Source organism: Bombina bombina, chromosome 1 (genome assembly GCF_027579735.1).
Source record: "Bombina bombina isolate aBomBom1 chromosome 1, aBomBom1.pri, whole genome shotgun sequence".
Lineage (NCBI taxonomy): Eukaryota > Metazoa > Chordata > Amphibia > Anura > Bombinatoridae > Bombina > Bombina bombina.
The window spans coordinates 888,782,331-888,794,669 of NC_069499.1; the positions used below are offsets into that span (position 1 = coordinate 888,782,331).

The following is a 12,339-nucleotide window of genomic DNA, read 5'->3' on the forward strand; positions in this document are numbered from 1 at the left end:
TTAAAAAATCAATATAAGATGTTAAATATAAGATGGGATTCACACAGAGCATTCCAAAAAACTTTCCAATTTAATTCTATTATTAAATTTGCTTAGTTCTCATGATATTCTGTGTTGAAGAGATACCTAGGTATGGATCTAGAGCACTACATGGCAGGAAATATTACTGCCCTCTAGTGCTTTTGCAAATGAATAACCTTCATGCAAAGCTGCTGCTATATAGTGCTCCATAAATGGGTCAGCTCCTAAGCATACATACATTCTTTCAACAAAGGATACCAAAGAACAAAGAAAAAATGATGTTAGAAGTAAATTAGAAAGTTGTTTAAAATTGTATGCTCTATCTGACAGAAAAATCTGGGATTCATAGACCTTTAAAGTGATGGTAAATTCTAGCATTTTTGAAACGCTAGGATTTACCAGTGCAACAAATAAAGGGGACTTTTAGTTATGAATTATTAAAAAAACTTCATACTGAAAGTACCTTTTTATTTGTAGCAAGTTTATGCCATGCTGAGCGTCTCTTGCCACTTGCTGGCAAAACAATTTTTTTTAATTTTTTTTTTAATGAGGGAACTTTTAACCTCTTACCCACTAGCTATGCGGGCCACTCTGCATTATGCTGTATGGCTAGCACTCTATTGGCCAAGAGGATGCTGTTGACAAATAAATAAGTGTTTTGGCTTGGGCGACCAGAGGTGCTCAACTGGGCATAAACTTGCTGCAAATAAAAGTACTTTCAGCGTGAAGTTTTTTTTTTTTTTATAAACCCTCAACCTTTAAATACAATATTGTTTTAAAGATAATAATAAAAAAACGTATGTTTGTGATGGGAATAAAATGAGGGGGGGTGTTTATTAACCCGTTTGCCCATATGAAAGTAGATTTACGTCATGCGGCCCATCCAACCGCATAACATAGGTCTATGTTCATAATGCTGGAAGCCCACGCACACTACACTACAAAAAAACATAAATAAATAAATAAGAACATTAATCAAAACTGGGAACTGACAGACGGCTTCAATTAGTGTCCTTTGGATTGCCAAAAAGCATTAGCAAAGCCATGCATTTCTGCTATTTAAGTACAAAAAAGATCCTAGAGAAACGTTTACAACAATGCGTGTTATGACTGCACAAGCAGTATGTACAACATTTTAGAGACCCAAGATTTTTTATGATTGCATTTGACTGCAAAATGGTGGCATGAAATATACCAAAATGAGTCTAGACCAATAACTTCGGTTGTATACTTTAAAAAATTATTTTGGGCAAGTTTTTCTCTGAATGTCCCAGTATTAAAGGGGTTAAACAAGGTCTCCATCTATAGGATGTATGTTACTCCACAGAAGAGTCACTAGAGAGGGATAAAATAAAAAGTAATTTTCAGCTGAAAAAATTAAATCCACAACCGAAAAAATAAGTGTTTCTCCAACATAGGTGTGTCCGGTCCACGGCGTCATCCTTACTTGTGGGATATTCTCTTCCCCAACAGGAAATGGCAAAGAGCCCAGCAAAGCTGGTCACATGATCCCTCCTAGGCTCCGCCTACCCCAGTCATTCTCTTTGCCGTTGTACAGGCAACATCTCCACGGAGATGGCTTAGAGTTTTTTAGTGTTTAACTGTAGTTTTTTATTATTCAATCAAGAGTTTGTTATTTTGAAATAGTGCTGGTATGTACTATTTACTCAGAAACAGAAAAGAGATGAAGATTTCTGTTTGTATGAGGAAAATGATTTTAGCAACCGTAACTAAAATCCATGGCTGTTCCACACAGGACTGTTGAGAGCAATTAACTTCAGTTGGGGGAACAGTGTGCAGTCTCTTGCTGCTTGAGGTATGACACATTCTAACAAGACGATGTAATGCTGGAAGCTGTCATTTTCCCTATGGGATCCGGTAAGCCATGTTTATTACGATCGTAAATAAGGGCTTCACAAGGGCTTATTTAGACTGTAGACTTTTCTGGGCTAAATCGATTCATTATTAACACATATTTAGCCTTGAGGAATCATTTTATCTGGGTATTTGGATATAATAATATCGGCAGGCACTGTATTAGACACCTTAATTCTTAGGGGCTTTCCCAAAGCATAAGCAGAGTCTCATTTTCGCGCCGGTGTGGCGCACTTGTTTTTGAGAGGCATGGCATGCAGTCGCATGTGAGAGGAGCTCTGATACTTAGAAAAGACTTTCTGAAGGCGTCATTTGGTATCGTATTCCCCTTTGGGTTTGGTTGGGTCTCAGCAAAGCAGATACCAGGGACTGTAAAGGGGTTAAAGCTTAAAACGGCTCCGGTTCCGTTATTTTAAGGGTTAAAGCTTCCAAATTTGGTGTGCAATATTTTTAAGGCTTTAAGACACTGTGGTGAAAATTTGGTGAATTTTGAACAATTCCTTCATGTTTTTTCGCAATTGCAGTAATAAAGTGTGTTCAGTTTAAAATTTAAAGTGACAGTAACGGTTTTATTTTAAAACGTTTTTTGTACTTTCTTATCAAGTTTATGCCTGTTTAACATGTCTGAACTACCAGATAGACTGTGTTCTGAATGTGGGGAAGCCAGAATTCCTATTCATTTAAATAAATGTGATTTATGTGATAATGACAATGATGCCCAAGATGATTCCTCAAGTGAGGGGAGTAAGCATGGTACTGCATCATTCCCTCCTTCGTCTACACGAGTCTTGCCCACTCAGGAGGCCCCTAGTACATCTAGCGCGCCAATACTCCTTACTATGCAACAATTAACGGCTGTAATGGATAATTCTGTCAAAAACATTTTAGCCAAAATGAACCCTTGTCAGCGTAAGCGTGGCTGCTCTGTTTTAGTTACTGAAGAGCATGACGACGCTGATATTAATATCTCTGAAGGGCCCCTAACCCAATCTGAGGGGGCCAGGGAGGTTTTGTCTGAGGGAGAAATTACTGATTCAGGGAACATTTCTCATCAGGCTGAATCTGATGTGATTACATTTAAATTTAAGTTGGAACATCTCCGCATTTTGCTTAAGGAGGTATTATCCACTCTGGATGATTGTGAAAAGTTGGTCATCCCAGAGAAACTATGTAAAATGGACAAGTTCCTAGAGGTGCCGGGGCTCCCAGAAGCTTTTCCTATACCCAAGCGGGTGGCGGACATTGTTAATAAAGAATGGGAAAGGCCCGGTATTCCTTTCGTCCCTCCCCCCATATTTAAAAAATTGTTTCCTATGGTCGACCCCAGAAAGGACTTATGGCAGTCAGTCCCCAAGGTCGAGGGAGCGGTTTCTACTTTAAACAAACGCACCACTATACCCATAGAGGATAGTTGTGCTTTCAAAGATCCTATGGATAAAAAATTAGAAGGTTTGCTTAAAAAGATGTTTGTTCAGCAGGGTTACCTTCTACAACCCATTTCATGCATTGTCCCTGTCACTACAGCTGCATATTTCTGGTTTGATGAACTGATAAAGGTGCTCGATAGTGATTCTCCTCCTTATGAGGAGATTATGGACAGAATCAATGCTCTCAAATTGGCTAATTCTTTCACTCTAGACGCCACTTTGCAATTGGCTAGGTTAGCGGCTAAGAATTCTGGGTTTGCTATTGTGGCGCGCAGAGCGCTTTGGTTGAAATCTTGGTCGGCTGATGCGTCTTCCAAGAACAAGCTACTAAACATTCCTTTCAAGGGGAAAACGCTGTTTGGCCCTGACTTGAAAGAGATTATCTCTGATATCACTGGGGGTAAGGGCCACGCCCTTCCTCAGGATCGGCCTTTCAAGGCAAAAAATAGACCTAATTTTCGTCCCTTTCGTAAAAACGGACCAGCCCAAAGTGCTACGTCCTCTAAGCAAGAGGGTAATACTTCTCAAGCCAAGCCAGCTTGGAGACCAATGCAAGGCTGGAACAAGGGAAAGCAGGCCAAGAAACCTGTCACTGCTACCAAGACAGCATGAAATATTGGCCCCCGATCCGGGACCGGATCTGGTGGGGGGCAGACTCTCTCTCTTCGCTCAGGCTTGGGCAAGAGATGTTCTGGATCCTTGGGCGCTAGAAATAGTCTCCCAGGGTTATCTTCTGGAATTCAAGGGACTTCCCCCAAGGGGGAGGTTCCACAGGTCTCAGTTGTCTTCAGACCACATTAAAAGACAGGCGTTCTTACATTGTGTAGAAGACCTGTTAAAAATGGGAGTGATTCATCCTGTTCCATTAAGAGAACAAGGGATGGGGTTCTACTCCAATCTGTTCATAGTTCCCAAAAAAGAGGGAACGTTCAGACCAATCTTAGATCTCAAGATCTTAAACAAATTTCTCAAGGTCCCATCGTTCAAGATGGAAACCATTCGAACTATCCTTCCTTCCATCCAGGAAGGTCAATTCATGACCACGGTGGATTTAAAGGATGCGTATCTACATATTCCTATCCACAAGGAACATCATCGGTTCCTAAGGTTTGCATTCCTGGACAAACATTACCAGTTTGTGGCGCTTCCTTTCGGATTAGCCACTGCTCCAAGGATTTTCACAAAGGTACTAGGGTCCCTTCTAGCGGTGCTAAGACCAAGGGGCATTGCAGTAGTACCTTACCTGGACGACATTCTGATTCAAGCGTCGTCCCTCCCTCGAGCAAAGGCTCACACGGACATCGTCCTGGCCTTTCTCAGATCTCACGGCTGGAAAGTGAACGTGGAAAAGAGTTCTCTATCCCCGTCAACAAGGGTTCCCTTCTTGGGAACAATTATAGACTCCTCAGAAATGAGGATTTTTCTAACAGAGGCCAGAAAAACAAAACTTCTGGACTCTTGTCGGATACTTCATTCCGTTCCTCTTCCTTCCGTAGCTCAGTGCATGGAAGTGATCGGGTTGATGGTAGCGGCAATGGACATAGTTCCTTTTGCGCGCATTCATCTAAGACCATTACAACTGTGCATGCTCAGTCAGTGGAATGGGGACTATACAGACTTGTCTCCAAAGATACAAGTAAATCAGAGGACCAGAGACTCACTCCGTTGGTGGCTGTCCCTGGACAACCTGTCACGAGGGATGACATTCCGCAGACCAGAGTGGGTCATTGTCACGACCGACGCCAGTCTGATGGGCTGGGGCGCGGTCTGGGGATCCCTGAAAGCTCAGGGTCTTTGGTCTCGGGAAGAATCTCTTCTACCGATAAATATTCTGGAACTGAGAGCGATATTCAATGCTCTCAAGGCTTGGCCTCAGCTAGCGAGGACCAAGTTCATACGGTTTCAATCAGACAACATGACGACTGTTGCGTACATCAACCATCAGGGGGGAACAAGGAGTTCCCTAGCGATGGAAGAAGTGAACAAGATTATTCTATGGGCGGAGTCTCACTCCTGCCACCTGTCTGCTATCCACATCCCGGGAGTGGAAAATTGGGAAGCGGATTTTCTGAGTCGTCAGACATTGCATCCGGGGGAGTGGGAACTCCATCCGGAAATCTTTGCCCAAGTCACTCAGCTATGGGGCATTCCAGACATGGATCTGATGGCCTCTCGTCAGAACTTCAAAGTTCCTTGCTACGGGTCCAGATCCAGGGATCCCAAGGCGGCTCTAGTGGATGCACTAGTAGCACCTTGGACCTTCAAACTAGCTTATGTGTTCCCGCCGTTTCCTCTCATCCCCAGGCTGGTAGCCAGGATCAATCAGGAGAGGGCGTCGGTGATTTTGATAGCTCCTGCGTGGCCACGCAGGACTTGGTATGCAGATCTGGTGAATATGTCATCGGCTCCACCTTGGAAGCTACCTTTGAGACGAGACCTTCTTGTTCAGGGTCCGTTCGAACATCCGAATCTGGTTTCACTCCAGCTGACTGCTTGGAGATTGAACGCTTGATTTTATCGAAGCGAGGTTTCTCAGATTCTGTTATCGATACTCTTGTTCAGGCCAGAAAGCCTGTAACTAGAAAGATTTACCACAAAATTTGGAAAAAATATATCTGTTGGTGTGAATCTAAAGGATTCCCTTGGGACAAGGTTAAGATTCCTAGGATTCTATCCTTCCTTCAAGAAGGATTGGAAAAAGGATTATCGGCAAGTTCCCTGAAGGGACAGATTTCTGCCTTGTCGGTGTTACTTCACAAAAAACTGGCAGCTGTGCCAGATGTTCAAGCCTTTGTTCAGGCTCTGGTTAGAATCAAGCCTGTTTACAAACCTTTGACTCCTCCTTGGAGTCTCAATTTAGTTCTTTCAGTTCTTCAGGGGGTTCCGTTTGAACCCTTACATTCCGTTGATATTAAGTTATTATCTTGGAAAGTTTTGTTTTTAGTTGCAATTTCTTCTGCTAGAAGAGTTTCAGAATTATCTGCTCTGCAGTGTTCTCCTCCTTATCTGGTGTTCCATGCAGATAAGGTGGTTTTACGTACTAAACCTGGTTTTCTTCCAAAAGTTGTTTCTAACAAAAACATTAACCAGGAGATTATCGTACCTTCTCTGTGTCCGAAACCAGTTTCAAAGAAGGAACGTTTGTTGCACAATTTGGATGTTGTTCGCGCTCTAAAATTCTATTTAGATGCTACAAAGGATTTTAGACAAACATCTTCCTTGTTTGTTGTTTATTCAGGTAAAAGGAGAGGTCAAAAAGCAACTTCTACCTCTCTCTCTTTTTGGATTAAAAGCATCATCAGATTGGCTTACGAGACTGCCGGACGGCAGCCTCCCGAAAGAATCACAGCTCATTCCACTAGGGCTGTGGCTTCCACATGGGCCTTCAAGAACGAGGCTTCTGTTGATCAGATATGTAGGGCAGCGACTTGGTCTTCACTGCACACTTTTACCAAATTTTACAAGTTTGATACTTTTGCTTCTTCTGAGGCTATTTTTGGGAGAAAGGTTTTGCAAGCCGTGGTGCCTTCCATTTAGGTGACCTGATTTGCTCCCTCCCTTCATCCGTGTCCTAAAGCTTTGGTATTGGTTCCCACAAGTAAGGATGACGCCGTGGACCGGACACACCTATGTTGGAGAAAACAGAATTTATGTTTACCTGATAAATTTCTTTCTCCAACGGTGTGTCCGGTCCACGGCCCGCCCTGGTTTTTTAATCAGGTCTGATAATTTATTTTCTTTAACTACAGTCACCACGGTACCATATGGTTTCTCCTATGCAAATATTCCTCCTTAACGTCGGTCGAATGACTGGGGTAGGCGGAGCCTAGGAGGGATCATGTGACCAGCTTTGCTGGGCTCTTTGCCATTTCCTGTTGGGGAAGAGAATATCCCACAAGTAAGGATGACGCCGTGGACCGGACACACCGTTGGAGAAAGAAATTTATCAGGTAAACATAAATTCTGTTTTCTCATAATTGAAAAGAAAAAACTTAAAACATAAGAAGACCATGTCTCTGCTTTGCAAATCTGATCAACTGAAGCTGCATTCTTAAAAGCCCATGAAGTGGAGACTGATCTAGTAGAATGAGCTGTGATTCTCTGAGGCGGGGCCTGACCCGACTCCAAATAAGCCTTATGAATCAAAAGCTTTAACTGAGATGCCAAGGAAATGGCAGAAGCTTTCTGACCTTTCCTAGAACCAGAAAAGACAAAAATAGACTAGAAGTCTTCCTGAAACCTTTAGTAGCTTCAACATAATATTTCAAAGCTCTTACAACATCCAGAGAATGTAAGGATCTCTCCAAAGAATTCTTAGGATTAGGACACAAAGAGGGGGCAACAATTTCCCTATTAATGTTGTTAGAATTCACAACTTTAGGTAAAAATTTAAATGAAGTCCACAAAACTGCCTTATCTTGATGAAAAATCAGAAAAGGTGACTCACAACAAAGAGCAGATAATTCAGAAACTCTTCTAGCAGAAGAGATGGCCAAAAGGAACAAAAGAAAGTAGTTTAATATCCAAAGAATGCATAGGCTCAAAAGGAGGAGCCTGTAAAGCTTTCAAAACCAAATTAAGACTCCAAGGTGGAGAGATTGATGTAATGACAGGCTTGATACAGACCAAAGCCTGAACAAAACGGTGAATATCAGGAAGCTTAGCAATCTTTCTGTGAAATAAAACAGAGCAGAGATTTGTCTCTTCAAGGAACTTGCAGACAAAATTCTAGGAATTCTAAAAAAAAATGCCAGGAGAATTTGAGAAGAACACCATGAAATATGTCTTCCAAACTCGATAATAAATCTTCCTAGAAACAGATTTACTAGCCTGTAACATAGTATCAATCACTGAGATAGCGACCTCTATTACTAAACACTAAGCATTCAATTTCCATACCTTCAAATTCAATGATTTGAGATCCTGATGGAAAGACTGTCCTTGAGACAGAAGGTCTTGTCTTAAAGGAAGTGGACAAGGTTGACCACTGGACATCCATACATGGTCTGCATACCAGAACTTGTGAGGCCATGCTGGTGCTACCAGAAACACAAACGAATGTTCCATGATGATCTTGGCGATCACTCTTGGAAAAAAAAACTAGAGGCGGGAAGATATAAGCAGGTTGGTAAAACCAAGGAACTGCTAACGCATCCACCGACTCCGCCTGAGGATCCCTGGACCTGGACAGGTACCTGGGAAGTTTCTTGTTTAGATGGGAAGCCATCAGATCTATTTCTGGAATACCCCATATCTGAACAATCTGAAAAAACACATCTGGATGGAGAGACCACTCCCCCGGATGTAATCCACTTCCCAATTGTCTACACCTGGGATATGTACCGCAGAAATTAGACAAGAGCTGGATTCCACCCAAGAAAGTATCCGAGATACTTCTTTCATAGCTAGGGGACTGCGAGTCCCACCCTGATGATTGACATATGCCACAGTTGTGATATTGTCTGTCTGAAAATAAATGAATGGTTTTCTTTTCAACAAAGGCCAAACCTGTAGAGCCCTGAAAATGGCACGGTTCTAAAATATTGATTGGTAACCTCGCCTCTTGAGATTTTCAAACCCCTTGTGCTGTCAGAGATCCCCAGACAGCTCCCCAACCTGAAAGACTTGCATCTGTTGTGATTACAGTCCAGGTTGGACGAACAAAAGAGGCCCCTTGAATTATACGGTGGTGATTTAACCACCAAGTCAGAGAAAGTTGAATATTGGGATTTAAGGATATTAATTGTGATATCTTTGTATAATCCCTGCACCATTGATTCAGCATACAAAGCTGGAGAGGTCTCATATGAAAACCAGCAAAGGGGATCGCGTCTGATGCTGCAGTCATGAGACCTAAAACCTCCATGCACATAGCCACTGAAGGTTCTGACAAGTTGAAACCAATTTCATGTCTCTTTTCTGTTAGAGACAGAGTCATGGACACTGAATCTATCTGGAAACCTAAAAAGGTGACCCTTGTCTGAGGAATCAAGGAACTTTTTGGTAAATTGATCCGCCAACCAACCATGTCTTTGAAGAAACAACACTAGTTGATTTGTGTGAGATTCGGCAAAATGTAAAGACTGAGCTAGTACCAAGATATCGTCCAAATAAGGAAACACCGCAATACCCTGTTCTCTGATTACAGAGAGTAGGGCACCATGAACTTTTGAAAAAATTCTTGGAGCTGTTGCTAGGCCAAATGGAAGAGCGACAAATTGGTAATGCTTGTCTAGAAAAGAGAATCTCAGAAACTGATAGTGGTCTGGATGAATTGGAATATGAAGATATGCATCCTGTAAGTCTATCGTGGACATATGACCTTGCTGAACAAAAGGCAGAATAGTCCTTATAGTCACCATTTTGAAAGTTGGCACTCTTACAAAATGGTTCAAAATTTTCAGATCCAGAACTGGCCTGAATTAATTTTTCTTTCTTTGGGACAATGAATAGATTTAAATAAAACCCCAGACCCTGTTCCTGAAACGTAACTGGTATAATTACCCCTGAAAGCTCTAGATCTATAACACACTTCAGAAAAGCCTGAGCCTTCACTGGATTTGCTGGAACACGTGAGAGAAAAAATCTTCTCACAGGTGGTCTTACTCTGAATCCTATTCGATACCCTTGAGAGACAGTGCTCTGAATCCATTAATTTTGGACAGAAACTGCCCCAATGTGTTTGAGAAATTTTAATCTGCCCCCCACCAGCTGAGCTGGAATGAGGGCCGCACCTTCATGCAGACTTGGGGCTGGCTTTGGTTTCTTAAAAGGCTTGGATTTATTCCAACTTGAAGAGGGTTTCCAATTGGATCCAGGTTCTTTGGGCGAAGGATTGGCTTTCTGTTCCTTATTCTGTCGAAAAGAACAAAAACGATTAGAAGCTTTAGATTTACCCTTAGATCTTTTATCCTGGGGTAAAAAAACTTCCTTCCCCCCCCCAGTAACAGTTGAAATAATTGAATCCAACTTCCAAATAAATTGTTACCTTGGAAAGAAAGAGAGAGTAATTTAGACTTAGATACCATGTCAGCATTCCAATATTTGAGCCAAAAAGCTCTTCTAGCTAAAATAGCTAAAGACATAGATTTAACATCAATTTTGATGATATGAAAAATAGCATCACAGATAAAATGATTAGCATGTTGAAGCATGTGAACAATGCTAGACAAATCAGGATCTGTTTCCTGTTGCGCTAAACTTTCTAACCAAAAAGTTGATGCAGCTTTGGGGATTTTTCCCCAAAACTCCAATCTAATTGCTGGCAAAGGATACAACTTTTTAAACCTAGCAGAAGGAATAAAAGAAGTACCAGGCCTATTCCATTCCTTTGAATTCATATCAGAAATAGCACCAGGAACTGGAAAAACCTCTGGAGTAACCACAGGAGGATTATAAACAGAATTTAAACATTTTATTAGTTTTATCCAAAGTAATCAATACCTCCTTTTAACAAGAAACGAATATACTCCATCTTAAAGAGATAAGTAGATTTGTCAGTGTCAATATCTGAGGTAGGATATTCTGAATTATGCAAGGTAGAGGTGAGCGCCAATAGAAGGCTGAGGGTAGGGTGGGGAACGCTAAAATAGGCTAAAATTAGCTGATAGAATGTAAAATTAAAAATTACAAATTTATTTATTCCATACAATAATTATAATAATAAAAAAGAACAATATACACTGATAGTTGTTCATGGATCCATGTTACAAATGGTAGCAAATTACAGTGTTAGGTAAAATACAATACAATATAATAATAAAAACAATTGTAAATACTGATAAATTCAGTGGCTGATGATATAGCCTTTTATGCTGAGTATCTGTTAAATGATTAACACCTTGGTTGAGTCCAGTAAGTGTAAGATGCTCCTGGTAGATAGTGTAGGGTTAATTGTAAGCCAATATTGTGCAGGAGAAAAAAGTAGCAAGATTTGGGTGTGATCAGTGTCCAATACAACAAGAACCAGAGGTCTTGATAAAGGCAAGAGGTATATGGCCGAAACGCGTCGACAGATCTGAGTAAGCATAATACTGATATATCTATTGTACAGATTGCATATATTAGAGTATTGTTTGTTTTCTTTTTTTCAGGATTTTTTCTTTTTGCATAATCTTATTTTTTCAAAACATTGCATCAATACTGAACCACTGATTGATTGATTTGCACTGACATCACCAACATCACTTCGGATTTCGAAATTGACACTATTTTTTTATCCTATTTTATCCTTTTTCACCTTTTTTCATTTTTTTATAACTTTTTTTGGAGGGATTTCATCATTTTTTATCATCATTTTTTCATCACATAGAGTGAACACACATTTTTTCTACCACTTTTTTCTAAATTGTTGTATTGGACACTGATCACACCCAAATCTTGCTACTTTTTTCTCCTGCACAATATTGGATTACAATTAACCCTACACTATCTACCAGGAGCATCTTACACTTACTGGACTCAACCAAGGTGTTAATCATTTAACAGATACTCAGCATAAAAGGCTATATCATCAGCCACTGAATTTATCAGTATTTACAATTGTTTTTATTATTATATTGTATTGTATTTTACCTAACACTGTAATTTGCTACCATTTGTAACATGGATCCATGAACAACTATCAGTGTATATTGTTCTTTTTTATTATTATAATTATTGTATGGAATAAATAAATTTGTAATTTTTAATTTTACATTCTATCAGCTAATTTTAGCCTATTTTAGCGTTCCCCACCCTACCCTCAGCCTTCTATTGGTGCTCACCTCTACCTTGCATATATCTTTTACACATTGGGCACGCTAGGGTACCCATCGAGGAGAGCTAGAGGCATCCCCCACCCCCCTTCCCCACCTGTTCTTTGCGCAGGATATACACCACCTTTATTCAAACTGGGATATTCTGAATTAGATAGATCCTCATCAGAGGAGGATAAATCACTATGTTGTCTGTCATTTGAAATTTCATCAACTTTATAAGAAGTTTGAAAAGACCTTTTACGTTTATTAGAAGGTGG

The 12,339-nt window shown here is 40.7% G+C and overlaps 1 protein-coding gene across 2 annotated transcripts in view; it reads left to right on the plus strand.

The window, feature by feature from the left end:
* HEATR3 (HEAT repeat containing 3) overlaps positions 1–12,339 on the plus strand; it is a 369,897-nt gene that overhangs the window by 104,363 nt on the left and 253,195 nt on the right. The window lies entirely within an intron of this gene.